Source organism: Equus caballus, chromosome 31, assembly GCF_041296265.1.
Source record: "Equus caballus isolate H_3958 breed thoroughbred chromosome 31, TB-T2T, whole genome shotgun sequence".
Lineage (NCBI taxonomy): Eukaryota > Metazoa > Chordata > Mammalia > Perissodactyla > Equidae > Equus > Equus caballus.
Genome location: NC_091714.1, coordinates 22,871,112 through 22,896,155, shown reverse-complemented (window position 1 = coordinate 22,896,155; position 25,044 = coordinate 22,871,112). Strand labels below are relative to the sequence as shown.

At 40.8% G+C, this 25,044-nt stretch overlaps 1 long non-coding RNA gene across 2 annotated transcripts; it reads left to right on the top strand.

Moving 5' to 3' along the window:
• Positions 1 to 249: 249 nt before the first annotated feature.
• On the top strand, positions 250 to 25,044 carry LOC102148022 (uncharacterized). 2 transcript variants are annotated; one of them, XR_011434370.1, is made up of 4 exons: positions 250 to 416; positions 2,580 to 2,698; positions 23,028 to 23,114; positions 24,461 to 25,044. It is a non-coding gene; the product is annotated as an uncharacterized lncRNA (long non-coding RNA). The 2 variants fall into 2 exon arrangements; XR_002805256.2 differs by lacking the exon at positions 250 to 416 and having other exon boundaries at positions 2,569 to 2,698; positions 23,936 to 25,044.

The window sequence follows — 25,044 nt, the reverse complement described above, 5'->3', positions numbered from 1 at the left end:
CGCGCAAGATTTGACCTGGCGCGACCCGGATTTCTGGCCGGGGTTCCCCCTGAGCAGGTGACTCCGTGGGAGGGGTGGAAATGAGTCTCTGGAATTCCGGGCCAAAGACATGAACTGTGGTTCTGCTTTTAAAGCAACTATTTCACCAACAACTGCAGGCTGTTTTGCGTCTCAAATTTCAGATTTCGCGGAAAGGGACCGAATGTCAAGACAGATCACAGACTCCCTTCCTTTTTCATTAAAAACGAATCCATTAAAAGGGAGGGCAGCCCCTTTAATGACCGCGAGAAGAGCGCGGCTTGGTTTCGGTTTTGTCTTGTTGTGTTTTTCATTTCGACCTAGAATCAGTGTATTTCTGAAGTCCCCGTGCGATGGCGACGCTGCCGGGAAGGGCGGCTCTGCAGAATAAAGCAGCGGTACATTTTCTTATCGATATTTTTTTCAAAGGAGAAAAATCGGAATGATTTGGAATATGTCACTGTGTCCTTTCAGGTTTCTCTCATTTAAATTCAGGGCCTACTTCCACTTAAGCGGCTTCTCCTTTCTTTGTATAAGATCTTTAATATTCAGCCTTTCTTGACTTAACTTGAAACACTTAGTAAAAACTCCCCCAATCATCATTTTTCTCCTAAATGTATGCCGCTGCGTTTTTAAACATCCATTTAAAACGCAAAACGTGATTTTCAAAATGTTTTTTCACTTCCAAACCCACCTGCTACCTCCTCCCAGAGCCCATTTTATTTAATTGCTTAATAGAGAAGATTAAGCAGTTTCTTTAAGAATCCAATTTCCCTTCGGCACACACAACAGCAGCTGCCCAGGCTCCCAGAAACTGAGCAAGGAAGGTGGCAGGCAGCCGTCTGCTTCACGAAGATGAATGTTAGTTGAAATCTTAAATGCCCCCGTTAAAAGACTACATTAAGTGGTATAATGTGAACGTCAGGATATTCAGGTAATTGAGCAGTTTAAATATTTTTTTAAAAAAAAGCAAGTATACATCAATTTGGATGGCGTTAGCCCACCACCAAAGAGACCCCCTAAAGACAGTCGTTAGTCAAACTTCATTCTTATTACCTTGTTTCAAAATCATCAAGCTCTAAAGAAGATAGCCTGAACTGAGTTGAAGTAGAAGTAAAAATGTTTATGACTATGTGCAAACTAGGTGATGTCCCCTCTGCTGGAGAGAACCATTGTCTTTAAATGCCTCCCTGTCTCTGGCCCCTAATGCTGCAGCGTGTTTCTTGGCGCTGCCAGATGTGGGCCAGTGCGGGCTCCAGAGCATATCAACACCTGCCTGCCCTTCCGGAGCCTGACCTACTGGGGGCCATTCAAAGCAGGAAAGGAAGCCTCTGCCTGTTGTTTTCCTAGTTTAGCAACTCCAGGGGGCAAAGACCTTCTTCTCACCGAGCTCAGGCAGCCTTGGTGGTATCCTTGCGCCTCAACCGATTGCTGGGCTGGGGTGGCGGGGCTCTCTGAGTGGTTGTACCTAGACCTGGAGTGGGGAGTGGGGGTGATCCTCATGGAAAGAGCAGCTCCCAAAGGAAAGACGGGGGGAGGGAGGTTTGTCCACTCTATCCCCTAAGTTTTTGGCATTGGTTTCTCTCTTTTTAAAATCAGGGAGTTGGTCAAGATGATATGCCTGATTTCTTATGGCTGTAAATTCTATATAAATCACTGTAATAAATCCCTCTGAAAAACTGTGCAAAATGAATTAACTGGCGTGCCATTCCCTCAGATAAATTTATACTGCTGTAAATACAGCTTTGAAGGGGGTACCTGCTGTGGGGTTCTGATGAGTAAACGGAACAGAGCCTTGGGTCTAAGGAAAGGGTGATGGTGTGGAAGAGCCTGTCTGTGCATCTCCCACTTCCTACTCATCTGCTTTAACTGGTAGATGGAGGAAATTAAGCACTCTCATGAACTGTGTCGTGTGAAGAATACTCAGGTCTCCAAAAATTATTTGAAGGAAAGAATTTCGAGGGAAAACCTGCCTGTCTGTTGAATTGTTAATAGGATACAAGCCAAACACTCTAATGCAGACCAGTCTCTATCCCACTGTCACCTCCTTTGGTTGCAGAGTGGAGGGCGGGGGCGGTAATTAGGATCAATCAGCTGGAGCCATACTTACTGTGACTCAGGTGACATCTGCCAGGATTGAAGGGTAAAGCGCTCATCCTCCTGGCTTTCACAGTGTGTGCAGAGCTCACAGACATCCAACCGACCACGTGTCCCCCACACGCCAGAGTTTCTCTAGGTGTATTCCAAAGACCACCTGTAGCAACATCTTTTGAAATGCTTATTTCAAAGTCTGGGCTGCCCCCTAAACTTACAAAATCAGAATCCCCGAGACTAGGGCCTGAGAAACTTCCTGGTGAATGAGACCACCATGATTCCCATTCTTACTAAAGCTTGAGGACTATTGCTTTAGGCTTTGCCCTCAGATTGAATTGGGGCTGGCTCCCTGCCTGAGAACCCTCTTCTCCCCTCTTTATCACATTCCTCAGGTTTCACATGATCCCTTATGACAACTTGGCCCTTTTTATGCTTCAAAGATATCTTGTGGCTTCTGTTTTAACCAGGTTTCGTCTATGCACAAATATCTTACGAAGGAAACGCCCCCCGTGAATGAACTGATGGGGATGGGAAGGCTTGGAGAAGGGGCAAGTGCATGGTGGAGCACAGAATTAGGACCGTGTGGGTAAGAGAATGCCTCTTTCTGAGAATTGCCCCAGAGAGAGGCAATCTGGTGGAGACGCACGGGATGCAGACACATTTTGATGATTTTCTGGTTTAGCTTGGCAGTAGCCATGTCCACAGCAGTCCAAGCTGCTAGTGAAACTGACTTCCTACATTCTAGAGAGCATTCAAGGGCTGCCCCATCAGGTCCTTATCCTAAGGAAGACGAGTTCAATTGTGTCTCACTGATAACCTTCTTAGGGACTAAAGAACAAAAAGCAGATTAGGAAACAGTCCGTAGTAGAAATAAGACTGTCCAGGATTACTGAAGCCTGAGATGCCCCCTTCGATGTAGGAAACGTAGGCTTACCAGACATCATTAACAATTTAAGAGCATCGCATTAGCCCTCACCCATCCTACTCTCTTCCATAACCAAAATGGGTTTGAACTGGGCCCAGCCCCATGGCTGAGTGGTTAAAGTTCTGTGCAGGCTCCACTTCGGCGGGCTGGGGTTCGTGGGTTTGGATCCCAGGTGCGGACCTACTCCACTCATCAGCCATGCTGTGGAGGTGTCCCAAATATAAAACAAAATAAAGGAGGATTGACACAGATGTTAGCTCAGGGCTAATCTTCCTCAAAGGAAAAAAAAGAGGATTGGCAGTGGATGTTAGCTCAGGGCGAATCTTCCTAGCCAAAAAAAAAAATGGGTTAAAGCTGAAATTCCTTGCCTAACAGTCACTGCCTGGGGGCAAGGCTTTGCATCCACAGAAATCTTCCATTACAAGCCAAATATAAGTATCGAGCTCTTAACATGCTAAGCTGTTAATAAGTCTTTAACTGCTTATGAGAGATTAATTTATTAGATTACCTTCCCAGAGTGACAGCTAGCTCAGGACTCAAACTGATTTATCTTGACAAAGCATAAGATGGGGATGATGGGAGGGGGGCGGTTAGAGGGGGCTGAGACAGAGAGGTCAAGCTTGGGCAGGACTGCTATGGGGTACCCCAGAGGTCTAGGAATAGGACACAGATTGAAGGGGAAAGGGTGTGGGAAGATGAAGAGAGGGGCAAGGCAGAAGCTACATCTTTGGCACCTGCTGAGGATGCCTCTGCTCAGGGCCTGTGGAGAGGGCATCATGATGCTCCAGGCTTCTCAGGCAGGAGCAAGATGGGAGCTCTCTCAGCACAGAGTACAGGTCCTAGCTCTGACCTTGAGATAGTGGGAGACTTGCCTCCTCTCTCGGGGCCCCACTTCCTCATCCAAACAACAAGGGAGTTTCCTTATAGTTGTAGATTCTGAAATTTGAACTTCTGACCAACCAGCAGGATCAGGAAAAAAAGGGGAATAGGAAGAGAGAGGAGCAGAAAAAAGAAAAACAGGGGAGAGACCTTATCAAGGAGGTTGCTCCCAAGCTCTTGTAGTGGTTTGTTAGGGCAAAATATCCATTTTCAGTTTTAAAGAAATGGATGTATATGAGAAGGTGGATAAATAATGGGTAAGGATGAAGGGACAGAGATTTTTGGTCAAACCTATGCCATATAAATTAGATACACTATGTGCTCAGAAACGAGAAGAGCTGTTTCTCGTTATCACCCTTAAAACACTTAAGGGGGAAAATGTGTTTCCCTTGAATTTAGCCAATAAAGTCTTTTACTGGTACCTAAGTCCTTAAACTTTTAGGATTTCTGAGAATAGTGACTTGACCCATTCCCAATCTAGCTGTTGGTCAGACCACTGATAGATTTGACCCTTTTTTACGTAGCTTTGAGCCTTGAGTTAGAAGAGGAAAAAAAACCAAGTGAGATAGTTGTCTTGCACAGTGATTTAGGTCCTTGACTAGAAATTTTATGTAAAATAAGGTAGCAAGTCGCATCAAAGAGAGGACGTGCTGGTAGAGGATGTTGTCTCAGACCCAGAGGCGAGTGCTCTCGGCAAGGAAGGAGCATACCGAAATTCTGTAGATGTGCAGCCGGGAGGGTTCACCTGGCTGTCACCGGGATAACAACACAGGAACTTCTGAGACAGTGCCGTGGAACCATCAATGTGCTTCATGAACCCAAACCACAGAGAGGGGACTTTGTTGCGGCAATACATTCTGTACAAGGAGGAGAGGAAACTTTTCCATGATCTGTTTAGAAAGATTTCCACAAGAGAAAGAATCATTTTGAAAATAGTTTGTACTCAAGAGGGTTAAGATTCAATGATTCGAAAGTCCGCTTATCCAGATGAGACCATCCTCATTGATTTTCATAGAGTATAAGAGTATTCGAAAGTTAATTATTTGTATTACATCTTCTTAAAAGAGATTTTCATAAAGGAACTCCTTCTCCAGTATGTCATTTTCCATTGACATTCTTGCACATATAGACGAGTATGTCGAAACCTTCTGTTCTACCAAACTGCCATTCTTCTCGGTCCCCCCACTGCCCTCTGATTTTACCTATCATTGTTTCATGATCATTTCTCCTGATCTAGACTGTGGAATCCTCAACCAGGAGAGACTGTGCCATGTATTGTGGTGAATAAATTCTCTGAGTTTTTTACTCCTAGTAAAAATTTCATGTTTTCTCCTGCCTTCTTCTCTTTTCTGGGTTCTGTGCACAAGTCATGACACGACTACTGAAAAGTATGAGACTCCTGATGACTTGGCTAAGGTCATAGTTAAAGCAGAGCCACTTTAAAAGAATAATATGTGGCTTTGAGAAGACAACTGTTCTGTTGTTGATCTTAGCTTTGTCCTTTAAGGCAATGATTATTTTCCAACAATCATTTTGTGCTGGGCGTTTGAGATGCCTGACCCAACCACCAGTGGTACAAAGCTTACCAAATGTCACACAGCTAGACCAGCCCCTGATGGATTGACACACAGTATTGTTAAAATTTAGGTACTCAAACAAATTGTAAGTATACAGCTAGATTAATTTTTGCATATATATGCATGTTTGTGTAACCATTACTCTGATCAAGATGGAGAATATTTTTAACATTCTGCAATGCTCCCTTCGGCCCCTTTCTGGTTAATATACCCCCGAGGTAATCAATATTCTAACTTCTATCTCCATAGATTAGTTTTTGAGTGAGGATATCTATCATCTCTCTCTCTCTCAATCTCTCTAATTATTTGTTCCAAAAATAACATATCAAGTACCCATGTGCTGGGCACCGTTTGGTAGCTAGAGAGATGGAGGGGTGAACAAAACAGATGAGGCCTCTGGCTCTGTGGGGCTCACATTCTTGTTGGGGACCTGATAACAGACAAGTTAACAAATAGACAATTCTGAATCATGGAAAATAGCACGAAGAATAAAACAAGGTAATTGATACACAGGAAATAGATAGGGTAGAGCAATACTGAATGGGGGTGGGGTATCTTCGGAATTGACATTTAGGCTGAGAACTGACTGATGAAGAGCAGGAAAAGAGTGTCCCGGGAAGAAGGAACTGAAAGTGTAAAATCCCTAAGATGAGAAGAAGTGGGTGCCGTGAGGAACTGAGAGGTCAAATGTGGCTGGACAGGGGAGGTGGGAGCCCAAAAGAAAGTCGTAAGAGATGATGTAAGAGAAACAACCAGGAACCAGAGGAAAGTTCATTTATGGGGTAGGTGATTTGCAAAGAAGGGGATATACACTTGAGATGAAAAAATCTATCTGATATAGTCTATTAATTAATTTAAAAAACTTTTCCCAACAAAGAACCTTCAGTAAATAAGTGGTGGCTGCTGAATATGACTTGCAACTGGGTGGCAGGTCAGCAAGGAGAGAATTCCAAAGCAGAGGGCTTTCTGAAAGCATAATTATACATATCGAACATAAGAAAAGGAAAACAGTTTTTAAGGTAGCAAATCCTAAAGCGACTTTGGATAATGTGGGTGCTATTCTTCACATTTTTCTATGGCTAATTAGAGAGAACGGGGAAACACACAATGCTGCCCACAGCCCTGCCAACCCATTATGGGCACTTCTAATTTCAGATAAATGAAGGCCCTGGTCACCACCCCCACTTGTCTTAGAACACGCGTTGTATTATCGGAGTAGATGGGTGAAAATAACAGCCTTCTAAATCTCTATAAAGGGTACCTTTCTCTTATTAGCAGATACTTAATGAATTCAAATCATATCTCCATGTTAATGAAGCAACTCCCAAATTTGCTTTGCTTTTGCAAATCTAATTTTTCAATTTTTCCCCTTTACACAGAAAATGTGATATTTGGCTGGGCAGCTTAGAGCACTGACAGCTTCATGTGTATATAACAAGAAAAAAATAGTGATTACGTAAAATCTCAGAAGATTATGTAAAATCTTCTCTTTAGTAAATAGTGTGTGTATTTCTCATTTCGAAAAGCATTCTTAATAATATTTGTTAACCAAATATGTATAAACTTGGAAATATACTAAAAACAAATAGCCAATTGTCACCTTTAAAACTCATCTTTTATTAAATTAAACCATGATGTTATTTCAAAAAAATAAAATATACATGATGGAAAATATTAAATTTCATGGTGAGGATAAAATTTGAGGAAGCAAAAAAGATCAGGACAACTGCATTTAAGTTTAAATTCTCAATAAGAGAATCCAGGATCCATCACTAAGCTTATTGCATTCATATAAATATAATCTCAGTGTTTGCAAAATGCACCCAAAAAACCTAAATGAAACCAGGAATGAAGAAAATCCGCATGATTTTAAATATCAGAGCTTCTGAAAGCATAAAGATATGGTTGAATTTTTCCATTATCATCAAAATTTAATTTTATGTAGAATAAACTGAAAGACTCTTACTGGTTTCTGTGCTTCAGAACTTAGAAAAGGAGCTGTCACTCATTTTGGCTTATTTCTTAGTCATTCCAAGATTCTGTGAATGACTTCTTCCCTTGTGAGACCTAACAAGGTCAGGGATTAAAATGCAGCTGTTTAGGGGCCTGGCCAGAGGAATAGTGGTTAAGTTCACACACGGGGCATCAGTGGCCTGGGGTTTGCGGGTTCGGATCCTGATGCAGACCTACATGCCACTCATCAAGCCATGCTGTGGCAGTGTCCCACACACAAAATAGAGGAAGACTGGCACAGATGTTTGCTCAGGGCCAGTCTTCCTCACCAAAAAAAAAAAAAAACAAAACACCTGTTTATGTAAATAGGAAGCCTCCTAGTGCAGGGAAAGCACATGGAGAGAAGAGGTGCTCCTGTCTGAGAGTCAGTCTACTGACATTAAGACCTCTAGCGATAGACTGGGGTTCAAATCTCTACACCCTCATTTACCTGAGGTTGATTTGCCCAAGTACCTTAACATCTAAGAGCCTATTTTTCTGCAAAATTTGGAAAACAGTATTTATTTCATAGTGTTATTGTAAGGGTTAAGTGACGTACAGTAAGCACTTAATATATGCTTGTTGTTTACATAAGTATTTGTGGCCCTGCCACTAACTTTTTATGTGACTCTGAGCAAGGCATTAATCAAGGGCTGTATATACCCTTGTTTATAAACTGGGAGTTGAACAAGGTGAGACCTCAGTCCCCTTCCAAGTCCAGGATTCTACACTTCTTCCTGTCTGTGCGACCTCAGCTTCCTCATCTGTATAATGGGCATAGTAAGAGTACCTACTTCCAAGAATTTTTGAGAGGATAAGATGAATGAAAACAGGTAGAAATTCTTAGAACAGTGCCTGGCACAAAGGAAGTGCTGAATCCATATTAGCCGTGATGCTGCTGCTGCTGATGACAAAGAAAGGTGACGAGGACCCCACTGGTAAGCAGTGTGGTAGCTCTGAAACGCTCAGTACAGGTGGATCACGTTCTCTCTTCTTTCCAAAGTCAGTGCCAGAGTTATCAAGATTTCATCCTTAAAGTTTCTTCAAGACTAAACTCATTCACTTCTCAGCAAGCAATGTGTGGAGAGTTCCCAGTGGTGATATCCTGGTCGGCTGACATATTTGTTTTCTCTTTTGGTATCAATGTTTTAAGAAATTGACTGACTCATTTATGACCACCCTCTCTTTTTGTGAACCTGGATATGTGTTCACTTTCATTCAAAAAATGGATGGCACCAAAATCCCACCCATGTTGTCAAAGCTCGCTGAATTTACCTGGAGAGTTTCCTGCTTCTAATTATTTTACATCATACATCATTTCATCTAGTAACTCAAACCTGCTAAGGTTTAATTGGCACACGAAGAAGAGTTTTGATTTCTCCAAAACTGTGATTTGTGTAGGCCGTTTCCCAGCTCTCCCTAAGCTTTTTGTGAAATGCTACACACGATTAAATAAGCCAGTCAAGACAATTGAACCGGTGAGTGCGTTATAAATAGCAACCAAAATTACACTTCAGGTGTTAACTGGTTTGTCTTGATTTAATAATGAATTACACCATTTGACAAATGAGATAAGACCTTCACCTTTAGCTTTCGGATCCAAACTTCTCATAGTTGAAATGTATTATTACCATCTGGTGTCTGGCCTCTGAAATGCTTTGGTGATGGCTGCCTCATTTCAAGTAGCCAGGGCTTGGCTGCCAAAAAAGCACTCTCCTCAGTGTCTTGATTGGCAGGCCCAGCGACAAGGCTAAGGACCCAGTGGACCACAGACATACAGCTTGAGCTCTGTAGAAGTTTCCTCTAGTTCAAGGCAGACTCATTCTCTTCGTTTGTGTTGCAAAGAAATTGTCAGTATCAAAGTTGTTTTTATTTTGGATCTCAGTCCAGAAGGATGCAATTCCTACACTTTTTAAGAATGTTTAGATCTCTTTTAGGTTATTTGACACCCTTTACTAAATGGCAACAATTTTAGCACCTTTTATCCTCAGGTAAAATAATTTGAGAGTGATACACAGTCTGGAGTTTTAACTCAGTGAAGCCACGTGGATCCGGCAGTTCCTTCTTTCTTCCTTCCTTCCTTCCTTCCATCCTTTCTTCCTTCCTTCCTTCCTTTCTTTCTTGTTCTAGGTTCTGGGAAAGGCGACAGGAGTCTTATTGCTTTCAAGAGTGTTGCAATAAGGTAGGAAGGACAAAGTTAACACACAGAATGATAGCCAATACGTTGATGAAGATGAAAGTAAGTGCTGAACATGGTGGCATAGATTCTAAGTGCAATCAGTCTTCTTGGTTCGTATAAAAGAAAGTTTAAAGGGTGAAATTTAGGAAAACAATTAGAAGTGAATGCAAATAATAAGATAAAGAGTAGAAAAGTTTCTGTGTCTTGGTAGATTTGGATAGTTTAGAAATGCCAAGCCTGGACAAAACGGGAGTTACCCATAGTAATGACGCATCATTACCAGATGTATCCAAAAGAGAGTTTATATTGAGTCCGTGTTTGTCAACGGGGAGGCTGAGAGTAAGACAGTTCAATAAGAGTGACCCGTAGTCATCCAGCCAGCAAGCGAGAGAGCGGAGACTCCAGCCCGGGTCTAAGGGCCTGGATGCTGTGCCCAAGACTCCTCACAACTGCGCTTGCTGTTTGCCTCTTTGGTTGACACTACTAAGGTGACCACACGTTTGAGAGTAAGAAGAGAAGCTCTAAATAAATATGCCTGGGCCATTGGCATGAACCAAGACAGTCCAGGGTTAACTAGGGCTTGCGGTCAACCTCTCTCTATCTCTCCATTCCCAGCCACCTACCAGACGCCCAGTGCTTCTGAGCGGTTGTGATTTCTTAGAGTAAATTGATTAAAGTCTTTTTTTTTTTTTTAGGATTGTCCCTGAGCTAACATCTGTTGTCAATCTTTTTCTTCTTTTTTTTCTCTCCTTCTTCTTCACCCCAAAACCCCTAATACATAGTTGCATATTCTAGTTTTAGTTCCTTCTAGTTCTGCTATGTGGGACACCACCTCAGCATGGCTTGATGAGCGGTGCTAGGTCCACACCCAGGATCCGAACCACTGAAACCCTGGGCCACCAAAGTGGAGTGCACGAACTTAACCACTTGGCCACAGGGCTGGCCCCTGATTAAAGTCTTATAATTCTAGAGAGTTCTTCCATTTTAAAAGAGTCCACAAAGAAACATGTCCAATTAAATGAATCACTCACAGTGGAATTCAAGCAGTCAGGTACATGATAATGAGAACAATTTCAAAACAATACCATTTTCCTGGCACCTGTCAAATCACACCTGTCATATAAAACTTGACCAGCTGGATGTTGAAGCATCATTGGTCAGCTACATAGGTGTATAGATGGGTGCAGGGGCAAACACTTTAAATTAGTGAGGCAGAAATGAAAAGTGTTCTGCCCAAGAAATTAGCACCATTCAGACTTCTTTTCATTTCCAGTTCAGAACTCATCAACTTAAGGAAAACTATGGAAATTTGGAGAGCATTCAGAAGAGACTAAAGACTAAAACAAAATTATAAACATTTTTAAATGTTTAAAGCTACCAAAATGTAATGTGTTTTAAGAAAATGATATATGTCCTCTACTCCCCCAAATTCACAAGTGTATGTCTAATAAACACAGACAGGAGCAGTATATCAAAGGCCTGGGTACCATTTGCATAAAATTTAAGCTAAAATTCAATTCCATCTCAAGTATGTGTGACATCTAAAATAATATTCTGTCTGTTTTGCTTTTACTTTAGATTTTGGTCATTTTAAATTCCATTTTTATTTTATAAAAAGATGTCTACGGGCAAAATTAATGGAAAAAAAATCAAAGGAGTGAGGGAATAAAATAAATCCTAAAAGAGGAAATGGGAACAAAGCAAAACACCAACACATAGAAACATGTGGAAATGCTCTAGCCAGGCTCAGAGCACCACTCTCCCTGGAAGCAAGTGTTGGTAAACATCGGAACCGGTTGCTAGGGGAGGTGAGGGGATCTCCCATTCCCAGAAGTCTTTAAAAATAGGATCACATCTGTTGGGATGGGAGAATGGTGGTGCTGCCGGACTAGACAGCTTCTTAAGCAAACCTATAGTCTGGCAATTCTTCCATTTGTATTTTTCGTGATATCATCTCCCGTAGAGAGAATAAAATGATAATTCACTCATTCCTCTGGTATGGTTGATTGAAATTTTTGTTTCTGGTTCACAACTCACCCATAATTATAAGTTAATTTTCAGGATTGTTGTCAAGTACAGAAAATCCTCAAGTTTCTTTCCTATGTGAGCTGTAGGAGCTGTAAGATTTCAGGACATTGAAAATTTTCTTGTGTGATTAGTTTTAAATACTCTTTCAGTTGATGATACTTGTAAACCAGCTCGTCATTGGTGTCCTTGTAATGGTATATTGTGAATTTGATTTTCCTCTCTGTCAATGTCAGTATTATATATCTAATTTGAAAGAAATTTAGATATTTTTCCAATAAGTTCACATGACTCACTCCTCTCCCATTAACTAGATTATCAAAGAATAAAGAGCCTAATCAGTACTTTAATTCAAAACTTCCCTCTTCCTGTTAATGAATTACTGCTCTTTGTGTTATCTGAAAAATGCGTTTGTTACAATTTACTTCTTGATGTCAAAATAATTTCTATTGATTTTATCACTCAATTTTCTTTCTTAGTACATTAATTTTCATCTGAATTTCTTCTCAGGGCTTTAATAAATTAATTCATAGGTGACAAAAGAAGTACTCTTCATATGTGCCAAGTCAGGATGGATTTTGATTGATTTCTCAGTTTTTATTAATCGTAAAGTTCCAAAACATCTCTCCACATTTCAATTAAATTGAAGTAGTTATGCTTTATCATCTTTTTGAATAACTTTTTCACTTCTTCTTTGTATTTATGTTTCTCTTCTACATCTTTGAAAATATATTTTGGAGTCATTATATTGCAACCTACCACGTCACGAGACTTGAGCAGCTTTAGTGTGGGCAAACCATGTTGCTACCCCTAGGCTCTTGAAAGAAATATTCCTGTTGGCACTTTTTTTTTTCTTTGCTGAGGAAGAGTCATCCTGAGCTAACATCTGTGCCAATCTTCCTCTTTTTTGCTTGTGGAAGAATCACCCTGATCTAATATCTGTGCCAGTCTTTCTCTATTTTGTATGTGGGTCACCAACATAATATGGCCCCAGTGAGTGGTGTAGGTTTGCACTCGGACAGCCAAAGTAGAGAGTGCTGAACTTAACCATTAGGCCGTGGGGCTGGCCCCCTTGTTGGCATTTTTTAAAAACTAAAACATAATTACCATTCAATAAAATGCACAGATCATAGTGTTTAATTCAATGAGCTTTGAATAAACCGGTGTAACCACACCTAAAACAGGAGAGAGAACACTTCTATCACCCCAAGAATTTCCCTCTGTTTCCTGTTAATACTCCCTTCCCCATCCACTCCAACACCCAGAGCAACCATTCTCTGATTTCTTTCACCATAATACATTTCCCTGTTCTTGAACTTTGTATCAGTGGAATCATGCGTTATGTGACCTGTGTCTGTCTTTATCGTGCTCAACATAGTGATTTTGAGGATCAAACGTGTTATTGTATATCTCAGTAGTTTGCTCTGTTTTATTAGTGTGTTATTCCATTGTATAAATATACCACAATTTGTTTATTCATTCTCCCATTGATGGACATTTGGGTTCTTTCCAGTTTGTGGCTATTACAAATAAGGCTGCTTCGAACATTCTTGTACAAGTCTTTGTGTGGACGTATGTTTTTCTTTCTCTTGGGTAAGTACTTGAGACTAGACTTGCTGGGCCATGGGGTAGAAGTATGTTTAACGTTATTAGAAAGATGGCATATGTATTTAAAACAATCCGTCTACAAGTAAAGCACAAAAACAAAACACGCGATTGTTGCGCAATTCCTAAGTGATCAATGAATTCGGGTCCTGTAAAGGAGGCTCTTCCTCCACCTGCTCTGCTCATCTGTGGCTCATCACCTGCCATCGCTTCCTGATCCAGCCACGCAGAATGACTTGCTGTTCCCTGAGCATGTAACTTATTCTCTTCCCTATGAGTCCCCCTACAAGGTACTTCTTCTGGCCTACTGCTCTTCTCTTCCCCTTTACCTGCTCTACTATCCTTAAAGATTCAACTTAGTCATTTTCTTTCCCTGGGAGGCCTTTATCCCACCCTCCTCCAACCCCTCATCACCACTATCAAAGTTGAATGAAGTGTCCCTGCTGGGTGCTCCCATAGAAACTCACATTTTTTCGTATAATTCTTTGGTTATCTATCTTCACCACTGGATCATAAGCCCCTCAAGGGTGGAGTCCTGATCCCTGTTAGAATCTAACGCCTAGCAAAGTTCTTGATCCAGAGTAGGTGCTCAACAAGTATTAGTTGAAACAATGAACTAATACTTGGGCAGATTTGATGTTGTTGTTGAGAGTGGAGAAGTTTCTTTATACCTCTGTGATATTCAGGTAGAAATAGTCATTGCTATTATGGGTCTGGAGTTCGAGTATTGGACTTATGGTTGGCAGGAGGTGAGCTGGAGTATAGATATAAGAACACTCCTTACTCTCAGTCACGTTATATAGGGTAAGAGTTGAAAGTTTGGAATTTGATGAGATCACTTGGGAAAAGATGCCATTTTCGAAAGCAATTGAGAAAGAGTGAAAGAAGGGGGCCAAATTGCAGTAGATTGTAGAGTAAATGGGAACTGAGGGAAGAAATGCAAACTGTGGACAATTAATTCAACATATTTGGTGCTGAGATGTCAAGTAAGGCAATTAAGATAATATCCTAGGGGCCGCCCAGGTGGCCAAGTGGTTAAGTTCACGAGCTCTGCTTCCGGCGGCCCAGATTGCTGGTTCGGATCCTGGGCACAGACATGGCACCATTCATCAAACTGTGCTGAGGTGGCGTCCCAGATAGCAGAATCAGAAGGAGCTGCAACTAAAATATACAACCATGTGCTGGGGGGCTTTGGGGAGAAGAAGAAGAGAGAGAAAAAAAAAAGAAGATTGGCAACAGATGTTAGCTCAGGTGCCAATCTTTAAAAAAAAAAAAAAAAGATAATATCCTAACAGGTAGATGAGAGTGGATGGTGTGATGCTGTTTTCACTTTTATTTTTATTAGTTCCAGAAAGAGAAGCCAATTGAGTCTATTTTCAAGTTGAGGGACCAGAGTTATTGGAGAGAGGATATTATTTTGGGATATGATAGCAAATGAGACAAGCTTAATTTGTATAAAGTTTTTGCTGCAGTCTCACCCCATTAAATTATGATTTGGGGTTTTCTCCCATCCTTAATGACCATATTGTCATTTTAAGGCACTGATTAGGATTGGAGGTCAAAAGTATTTGGGTGGCTCAAAGCAGAAGCCTTTCTCCATAATGAGTAGAACTGAGTGAAGACTGTGTGAGGTTTGGATATCCACCAGGAACTCCGTGTGCTCGCTCCACTTCTTGTATTAGCTATCTAATAATGCTAAGAGAGGCCATTTCATAATGGATTCTAGGTAATGACATTTTAGAGCTGGAAATAAGCTTAGAGACCATCTCGTCCAGCATCTCCCAGACTTTAATTCTTGGTCAGGACACAGCTTAGACATCGTCTCTTCTGGGAATCCTTCCTCAGGATGTGAATAAGTACACTTTAAAAAAAAAGTCACAGGCAAATTTTATATCCCCCTCTTGGAGTTTAACAATATTTATTATTAAACGTACATCTTAAAGTCTCTTAGAAGTTCTGCAATAAATGAACCTATTTCATCTTGACTCACAAGATGGTTTTCAATCTTATTTGAACATGAAACTCTATGCTCTTATTTTGTGGACACCTATATGCATCTCTTAGAACCAACTTTGAGAATCATTAATTTTCTCTAATCCCTTCCTTGAGATAGAGCTCTCATTCAGTGTTCCTAGCTCCTTGTCTCAGCTATCCAGACTCAGTGGCGTGAAACGATTTAGTATCTTGGTTGACTAGAATGATCTGAGCAGTTCTTCTGCACATCATGTTGCTGGGTCTTCCGTTATCTGTGGCTTGACTTCCAACATCCAAGATGGCCCATTCTTATGTCTTGATAGGGATGGCTGAAACACTGAGCTTAGCTTGGATGCTGGCACTGCTGGGCTTCTCTCTCTCCATCTAGTCTCAGGGCCTCAGCTCTTCACACAGGTTTGCCATGTGATCTCACCTTATGGAATCTTCGTAAGATAAGCAAATGACTTACGTGGTGGCTCAGGGCTCCCAAAAGTACAAAAATCAGAAACTTATAAGGGTTTTTTAAGGTTTAGTCCCAGAACTGGTACAGCATCACTTCCATCACATTCTATTGGTGAAAGCAGTCACAAGGCCAGCCCAGACCCAAAGGGAGCAGAAGTAAATTCCCTCTCTCCATGGACATGACAAGGAATTTGCAGTCATGTTTAATCCAACACACTTCTTGTAGGCTTTGGGCATCTTTTCAGATAAAGAACCTGCTCACTGACACTGAAAACGTCTCCAGATAACTGTAAGTGCCCAGGCTTCTTGGCACCACAGAGATGGCTGAGATACATTAATACCTTCCCTGATACCAGGATCAATGGGTTAGGCAAATGGCCAGTAGGACCCAAAGCCAACAAATCAAACAGGGAGAAGGTTAAAAGATTCACATTAGTCCTAATAGTCTAAACCAGAGGTTGGAAGCCTACATCCAGTGGGCCAAATCTACCCACGGTCTGTTTTTGTAAATAAAGTTTTGTTGGAACACTGCCACACCCCTTCGTTTACGTATTGTCTGTGGCTGCTTTTGTGCTACAAGGTCAGAATGGAATAGTGGTGACGGAGACCATGCAGCCCGCCAAGTCTAAGACATTTACTATATGGCTCTTCACATAAAAAGTTTGCCGACCCCTGGTCTAGACTGTATAAAATGACAGTCGTGTTATCATGAGATGACTCTATCCATATATCTTAGTCAATTTGGGCTGCTGCAACAAAAAAACTATAGACTGGGGGGCTTAAACAGCAGAAATTTATTTTTACAATTTTGGAGGCTGGGAAGTCCAAGATCAAGATGCCGCCCGTGCAGTTCCTGGCTCACCCTCTTCCTAGTTTGCAGAAGGATGCCTTCTTACCATATCCTCACATGGCGGAAAGAGAGATCATCTCTCTTGTGTCTCTTCCTATAAGAGCACTAATACCACATGAGGGCTCCACCCTCATGACCTAATTATCTGCCAAAGACTCCCACCTCCAAATACCATCACATTGGGAATTAGGGCTTCAGCAGTGAATTTTAGGGGGACACAAACATTCAGTCCATGGCTTCATACATTAGGAAATGTAGAATATTAGCAAGCTGTAAAGCGCTTTTCATAGAAACAAAGAATTGTTTTGTCTTGTTGCATGCGTAAATAATTCATTAGTTGTCATTGCTGATTGTAGTCCATTTTTTATCCTCTCACCTGTTGATGGATGTTTGGGTTGTTTGCAGTTTTTGATTATTACAAATAAAGCTTCTATGAACATTCGTGGGCAGGTCTTTGAAAGGATATATGCTGTTATTTCTCTTGGGTAAATACCTAAGAATGAAATGGCTGGATCATGCGGTTGGCATATATTTAACTTCTTAAGAAACTGCCAAATGTTTGCCAAATAATTTACATTCCCATCAGCAGTTTATGAGAGTTCCCATTCTGCCACTTGTCAACACTTGGTATGGTCAGTCCTTTAGTTTTAACCATTATAATAGATAGTGTACTTGTATCCTACTGTGGTTTTAACTTGCATTTCTCTAATGACTAATGATGTTGGGCATCTTTTCATATGCTTACTAGCTGTCCATAAATCTTCTTTGGTGAAGTGTCTGTTGAAAACTTTTGCCCATTTGCAAAAATTGAGTTGTTTATTTCTTATTCTTTAGTGTTGAGTTCTTTAAATATTCTGGATAGCAGTTCTTTACCAGATATCTAATTCACAGATACTTTCTTCCAGTCTATGGCTTGTCTTTCATTGTCTTTTGATGTAGTCCAACATATCCATTATTTTCTTTCATGGATAGTGCTTTTGGTATCACATCTAAGGAATCTTTGCCTAATCTAAGGTCACCAAGAATTTCCTCTTATGTTCTCTTCTAAAAGTGGGAAGTGTTTTAGGTTTCATATTTAGATCTATGATCTATTTTGAGGTAATTTTTTAATAATATGCAAGATATGGATCCAATCTCATTTTATTTTCTGGCAAATGGAAGTTTCGTTGTTCTGGCAACATTTATGAAAAAGATTACACTTTCTCCACTAAATTGCATTTGCCACTTTGTCAAAGATCAGCTGTCTGTATTTGCATTGGCCTATTTCTGGACTCTCGGTTCTGTTGCATTGACTGTGACCATCTCACCTCACACTACAGTCATGCTCCAGTATAGCTGAAGAATCTGAGAATTCAAAATTCAATCTTGACCTTACAGGTTAGTCTGAATATATTCAGTGAGATGGGAGGCTAAAATGTATTGTATTTAACAGTCTGTTAGTTCCATTGATAACTTTTAGCTATTTAGATACATAATAAGTGGGCCTTTTTCTCTGGGCTTCACAAATGTTACAAGCCTGGCAGGGGGATGTAATTGAAGAGTACCAAATAGGCAGATATCACTTACTCTCGATGTTCTAGTGACTGTGAATTTAACAAAAATGCCATCTTGGAAGAGTCAGATACATATGAATAATTCATAGTAATGATTGGCTGGATTATAAGTGTTGAGGGGAAATGGCACGGGCTAAGCTGGAGAGGGAAGCAAGGACCAGATTATGAAGAGTCTTGTAAGCCATACTGTGGAATCTGGACTCGCCTGAGAGTCAAGTGGAGACATGGAAGGATTTTCAGTATGAGGCTGACATAATCAGACTGGTGTTTTAGAAAGATTAATCTAGCTGCAAAGCGGACTTAGGACAAGGGACAAGAAAGTGATAAGAACAAGTAATGAGTCTATTTCGGTATCTAGGTAAGAGATGAAGATGGTTTGGACTAGATAGAACAGCGATGATGAGAATGGAGAGAAATAAACAGATTATAGAATTATGTAACAGTAAGGGCTATAAGACCTAGTTAAAAAGAAATAGGAGTTAAGGATGATTCTCAAGTTTTTGGCCTGGGCAGTTGGGTAGATGGTGATGACATTCAATGCGAGAGGGAAGTGCGCTGGAGATTTGGGGGCCTTATAGAGAAAGGTAATGGATTCAGTTTGAATGTGTTGTGTTTGAAAGCCTGCAGGCACATAGTAAGCTTTTGGCACAACCTTGGCGCATAGTAATTTTGTGATATAAAAGAAATGAATAAATGAAGCAGTCAAACTTGTTAATTATACTTCAACTATTTTTATCTTGAGGATAGAAAAGATAAAGAACACTTCCTCTAAGGTCTGGGGAAGCCTAAATCAGTTGCTGCTCTCACCAATTCATGTACTTCTTTGTAGATTTGTCTAGAAATGAAGCAATGCTGTTAGTGAAATTTTATTTTTTCTAGACTTGCTCGTTGTATTAGGCAGGTTGTAATAAGCAATCCCAAAATCAGAGACTTAGTACAATAAAAATTGACTCACTTTTGTAACATTGCAAAGTCAGTCTGGTGATTCCCCTTGACAGATTTCCTACTGGCTCAGGGATTCTGGCTCCTGCAGTCTTATAAATCTGCCATCTTAGAGATGCGACTTCTGAGCGTGTCAAGTTAGATGATGGGACTACAGAAGTGCTGCAAATGCTTTAAGGGCTAGGCTTAGAAGTGGCTTACATCACCTCTGCCCATACTCCATGAGACCATGAGACAGAGTCCTATGGTCTCAACCCCATGTAGAGGGCCTGGGAAATCCAGACCCTACATGTGGCCAGGAACAGGAGGCTAGAATTGATGCCCATCTAACCAGTCTCCACAGTTGAAAATCAGAGAATTAGTTTTCAGGTAAGCGCTCAAATAACACAAACACAATACGAATAGTCAAAATTTGTACTCCCATTGCAGACTTACTGTTCACAGAATGAATCGTTTATTTTGTAACTGCAAAATAAGATCATACTATTCTCTTTGCTCATTTAAGACACTTTGTCATTTGGATGCCAATGGTTTGCTTAATTCTTTTAGAGTAGTTCAGACCCTTATGCTGAAGATAATATTTAGTGTTTATTTTCTCCCACAATCAGCTTTTTGAGAATTTGCCATCATAACTACAGAGGAGAATATGGCAAACTGAAACAGAGACCTCCAAGAGAGGTATAATACAGATGCTTCAAGTTATAAAATCTCTAATTTCATTATTGAAAAAGTGAATAGTGTTTTCAGAGATAGTCTAATTAAATAACATGTGGCATAATAAATAAGACTGCCCAGAGTTCACATAATATCTTATGTATGCGCATTGACTTATTAGATTATCATGATCACCCTAATATATTCTATTTATTTGTCGTAAAAGCACCTAGATTTTCTATGGGGAGCTACCGCTCCTCACCTACTCTCAAACTCCTACTGTCTGGGTGGAGCTCACTCTATCTCCAATTTACAGGGTGGATGTACAGCCTAGACCAGGCCAATCAAACTTCACACCTGCCTGATTACAAGGAGTGATTTAGAGATAAACACAATATCCAGTTCATGCTAATCAGAGTCATTGCCAATCAATGACTGGACTACTATTATAACAGTCAAGAAGAAGACCTTCCAGTTCTGCACCTAGCTGGATATAAGCTGGAGTTGTTGGAGGCCATCTTGCCCTTGTGGAGAGCGTGCCTGAGAGTTGGGGGGAAGAAAGCAGAGCCAAGGTGTTGAGAGTGACGATCTTAGTCCATTCCGGCTGCTATAACAAAATACTGTGGACGAGGGGGTTTATAAACAGCAGAGATTTATCTCTCTCAGTTCTGGAGGCTGGGAGTCCAGGATCAAGGTGCCTGGCAGATTCGCTGTCTGGTGAGAACCCAGTTCCTGGTTCGTAGACATCATTTTCTTGCTGTATCCTCACACAGGAGAACGGTCAAGGGTGCTCTCTGGGGGCCTCTAGTCCTGCTCATGAGGGCTCCACCTTCATGACCTAATCACCTCCCAACGTCCCCACCTCCTAGCACCATCACACTAGGGATTAGGTTTTAACACATGAATTTTGGGGAGACACAAACATTCAGTCTAAAGCAGTGACTGAATCCTAGTGATGTTGTTTGAACCAGGACCGAGCCACACTGTCACAAGGCTACTCCTGGAGAGTCAATGCATTGCCATTTTGAGCTGGCTGTCTCTTATTTGCAACTGAAAGAGTCCTGTGCTTTTGATTGGGTCGTTACTATTTTCTCTATATTTTAGGAAAATAAACTGAGGTTTGGAGAGCTTAGGCAACTTGCTATAGCTCAGTCCACACTTGGTAAGGCCAAACAGAAAGGAAAATTGACTTAAAGGACAGTGCTTTAATTATGGTTTACTTCATTAAGATTCTTCTCAAGTTTTAAAACACTTTTCTCTTTCTTTTCTATCAAGACTTCAGAAAAGTTTTCTCAGGATAGAATCATTCCTGCGCTGTATCTGGAAGTTCAGCCTTTCCAATATTTATTGGCAGTTGTTGTGTAGCATTTTATTATTATAAATATGAATGCTGAGTCATTCTCAAGAAATAAATAGTAAAGTTAAGCACTTTATGAGCCATATGATGGATGCATCTGCGACTGTTCTGTTCTGCACTTGAAATGAAATCTTTTCTACAGTTGAGCCCCAGGTCTGATCTAAAATCAACAGAGAATGCTTGAAATACTCAAATGTGTGCTGTTATGAAATCTAGCGGTTTTAGAAAAAAGCATGTATGTACTGTATACTTCAAAATAACTAAATAACAGTATTCTTAATGGGAAAAAAATCCCATTTTTTCCTGGAACTGTGAACGGAAAACTCCACTGCATACCATTCCAATTCAAGGATCTGTAATCTTAGACCATTGAAGAGTTCCTCTTTCCAAGGAATGTTTCTCTGTGTGGTTTCTAAACCTCCTGACTTTTTGCAAAAATTTAGCCTACCCTGGGAAGCGTAAGAGAAATAAAAGCATAGGAGTCCATAGGTCTTCTTTAGTTTCATGTCTGACACAGAGTTCTTCCATTGTAATCTGTCATATTCAGTCACGCTCTTTACTTCATTGGGTTTTATTTCATCTTCAGAACAAAACAAAGCTATAAGATGGTGATAAGGAATTTTTCTTTCACAACAAACATGAAGACAAAATTTGCTAGGATTCAGTCATAGGAACCACAAAACTGTGTGGACAGCCAAGTTGCTAGGAATCCCATGTTCTACTCTACTCTTTTAAAAGTCAATAGTTATGATTCTAATCAAACTCCGTGGCGTTCCATATGGTGTTCACCTTTATAAGATTATCTACTCATTGCTTGCCTCCTTCTGATGCCCTCTGAACAACAACTCATGTGAATAAGTAGCTCAAACAGAGTCACAAACAGCGTAGAGAAAGAAGTTGTCCCCCTCTTTATGCACTGTTCAGAATGATCTGAAGCATCATTGAGGATGTCCTGAGACGGGTGCCCAGAATTTCCGCTCAGACGTTAGCCTTGTACTTGGGGTTAGGCAAACTAATCACTCTCTGAACCTCAGTTCCTTTAGCTGTAATAGACACACTAATGCCTTCATCAGGGATATGGAAAGACTAAAAGGTTAAATGTTCTTTTAAACTTTACCGTTTAGTCGGAAAAAAAACACAAACCACTGTAAATCTCTAGGCGCATTTAAGATATTGAAGATAATTGAGCACCAGTTTTTTAACTCCTCCCCTGACATAAAAATTATGGCAAAGATGTTTAAAATCCAAGCACTAACACAACTACAGTCACACACGCTAAATAACCTGTGACAAATTAAAGTCAAGTTACTAACAAGAGTAATTGTACAATTAAATTGTATTAGCTCTTGTAATTGTATACATGTACATGGACATACACAGAGTTCCAGTTTAAGTTTAGCCAAATGGAGAAATCAGATCTGAGAAAAATGCCCCTCCAGTGGGTGAAGATGTGGGAAGTGATTTCTACGGAAGTAGTCTGATGAATCATCACTCAACTACCACAGTTTCTTAGTTAATCTGAGATATTTCAATTAGATTCTTCCTGATTTTCACTTCAGCACAGCATCTCTGGGTAGGATCACTCCCTCCTCTCCTTTGCGCCCCCCCGCCCGCCCCCCGCCAGCATCCCCCACCCTGGTCCTGGCAGCTGCTAGCTAAACTGCAACCAGGAAAAACACTGCATCAGCTAACCACAAGAAGAGTCAAGTGGCAATAGGACGCAAATAAAATTGGTCTTTGTTAGCCACCATTTCACCTCAGTTTCTCGATTATTATCCTCTTCCTCCTAACGCTCTCCTTCTCCTTACCCAGATGGCCCCACCCTCCTCCCCAGGAGTCTGGTGTCTTCTGGCTGGCCGCTCAGCTGACCACTCCTCCTTGCCTCATCTGAAGGTTTCCCAGTTCCAAAATGATCACTACCTCTTTTTTTTTTTTTTCCAGCTTCCTTTCCCATCAAACTCACGTTCTCTCAAACCTGCTGATCTCAGAGAGTTGTCAACAGAAAAACCAACTATTCAAGCCTAAAGTGTGAGTAACTACCTTTTCCTTTCTGGGATTTCAAATTTTAAGTATGTTGACCCACATCCCCTACAATTAGTGACATCTCATGGAATCTAAAGGGGATTGAGGTTACACAGTGGGGAGAGGTAGGGACACAGACCTCTCTCCGTTCCTTTAACTTTCACCTCACGTGTGATGCTTCCTCCTATTTTGGTTAGGGCCAGTTTCTTGAGACTGCATTTATTTCTCAAGAAGGGTTACTGCTTAGGGATTAGCCGTCACTTCCGGCTGCCACCTTGAGCTTGACACGAAGAATGCAGCTTTGCTCATGGAGTATGAAAGCAGCTTGCAGAGTTCTGCTGATTGGCATAAAGCCACGAGGAAATAAAGTTTTTCATTCCTATGTGCACACACACGCACGCACGCACACACACACGAAGCAGCATTTCATCCCCGTTTGTGGGCGAACACAATTTCAATTGCGTTGGGCTCTTTTTCTTCTATCTAGTCTTAGAACAGAGAAAAACTACAGGTGTGATTGGGGCCTGATTAAATCCTGAATTGTCAACTGACAAGTGTAGATGCTACAAGCTTCAAGTTCCCTGGCCTTTGATTAACTTACTCCCTGGGGGTCTCAGAGAGCCTTGGGTAGAATGAATACTTTATGTAAATTTTATTATTTTTTGCTGAATATGTGAAGTTGCAGTGATTCTCTTTAGGGCAGTGTTCACAAATTGTTGCAATGTATTATTTTTGTTAATTGCTTTGTATAAATTTACATATTGGTAGAAATAAATGGCATGTATCGTTTATTTGATTTCTTTTTGCTTACACTCCTTACATCCCAGAAACCAGGAAGGTCGAAGTGTTCCAGGAACATCGAACCACATAGTCCCTCCATCTGAGCACAGAACTATGAAGGGAGTGAGAAATGTACCTAGTGTTCTCAAGAGCTAAAAATAAGGAGGGAGTAACTAAACTGCTTATGTGAAAAAAATCATGAGGCCGGTATCCAAAGAAGAGTCTCAAACTTTCTTCAACATGGATAGTCCACCTTTTGCTCCCACCGAATTACTAAAACAATTTACAAGTTGATTCACGAATTAACTTCTAACGGTCATGTTTTAAAGCCTCACGTTAGTCCTGATATTACACCGTGTACACGCTCTCTTATTGACCCTTGAACGTTGGCGTTCCCAGAGTTCTACCCATGGTCTCCTATCCTCACTCTTCTCCAGAGTTCTCAAAACGGACGCCCACAGACTGGGTACAGACCACAGATGTCTACTGTTTGGGCTCGACAGGACTTCAGGCAAATTTAAGAAACAGTATTTAAAACCTGAAGTTTTCACTTATTCATTTGGATTTTCCAGGTTCTTTTGAAAAATGGGAAGATCTGACAACACCAGACCAGCCTTTACGTCTATCAATAATTACCTGCAACTAAACAGAGGTTGCTCCCTAGAGACCGGATGTTTGCTCTCCTGTTGCTATAGTCCTCACCACTCCCTACTGCCTTAAATCCCTGGCCCACCCCCTTAATTCATTTACATGAGTGAGCACTTGCAAAGGCTCCTCATATACCTACGCTGTGTAATCCCATCCTTACTTGTGGTTTCAGCTACCTTACCCTAAATTTCTAACAGAGAACACGTTTTGGAACACTATACGATCTCTCGGTTCCCCTTAGATTACTGTAGGTGCCTCACTCTCAACATGTCCGAAACCAAACACATTATTTTTTCTCATTAACCACCAAATTTTCCCCTTCTGTAGTCCCTATACAGTTAATAGTGTCACCATCTGTGATGGTCAGTTTTACATGTCAACTTGTCTAGGCTATAGTATCCAATTATTCAAATAAACGCTAATCTAGGTTTTGCTGAAAAGATGTTTTGTAGGTGTGGTTGGTATCTACCATCAGTTGACCTTAAGTAAAGGAGCTTATCTTTGCTAA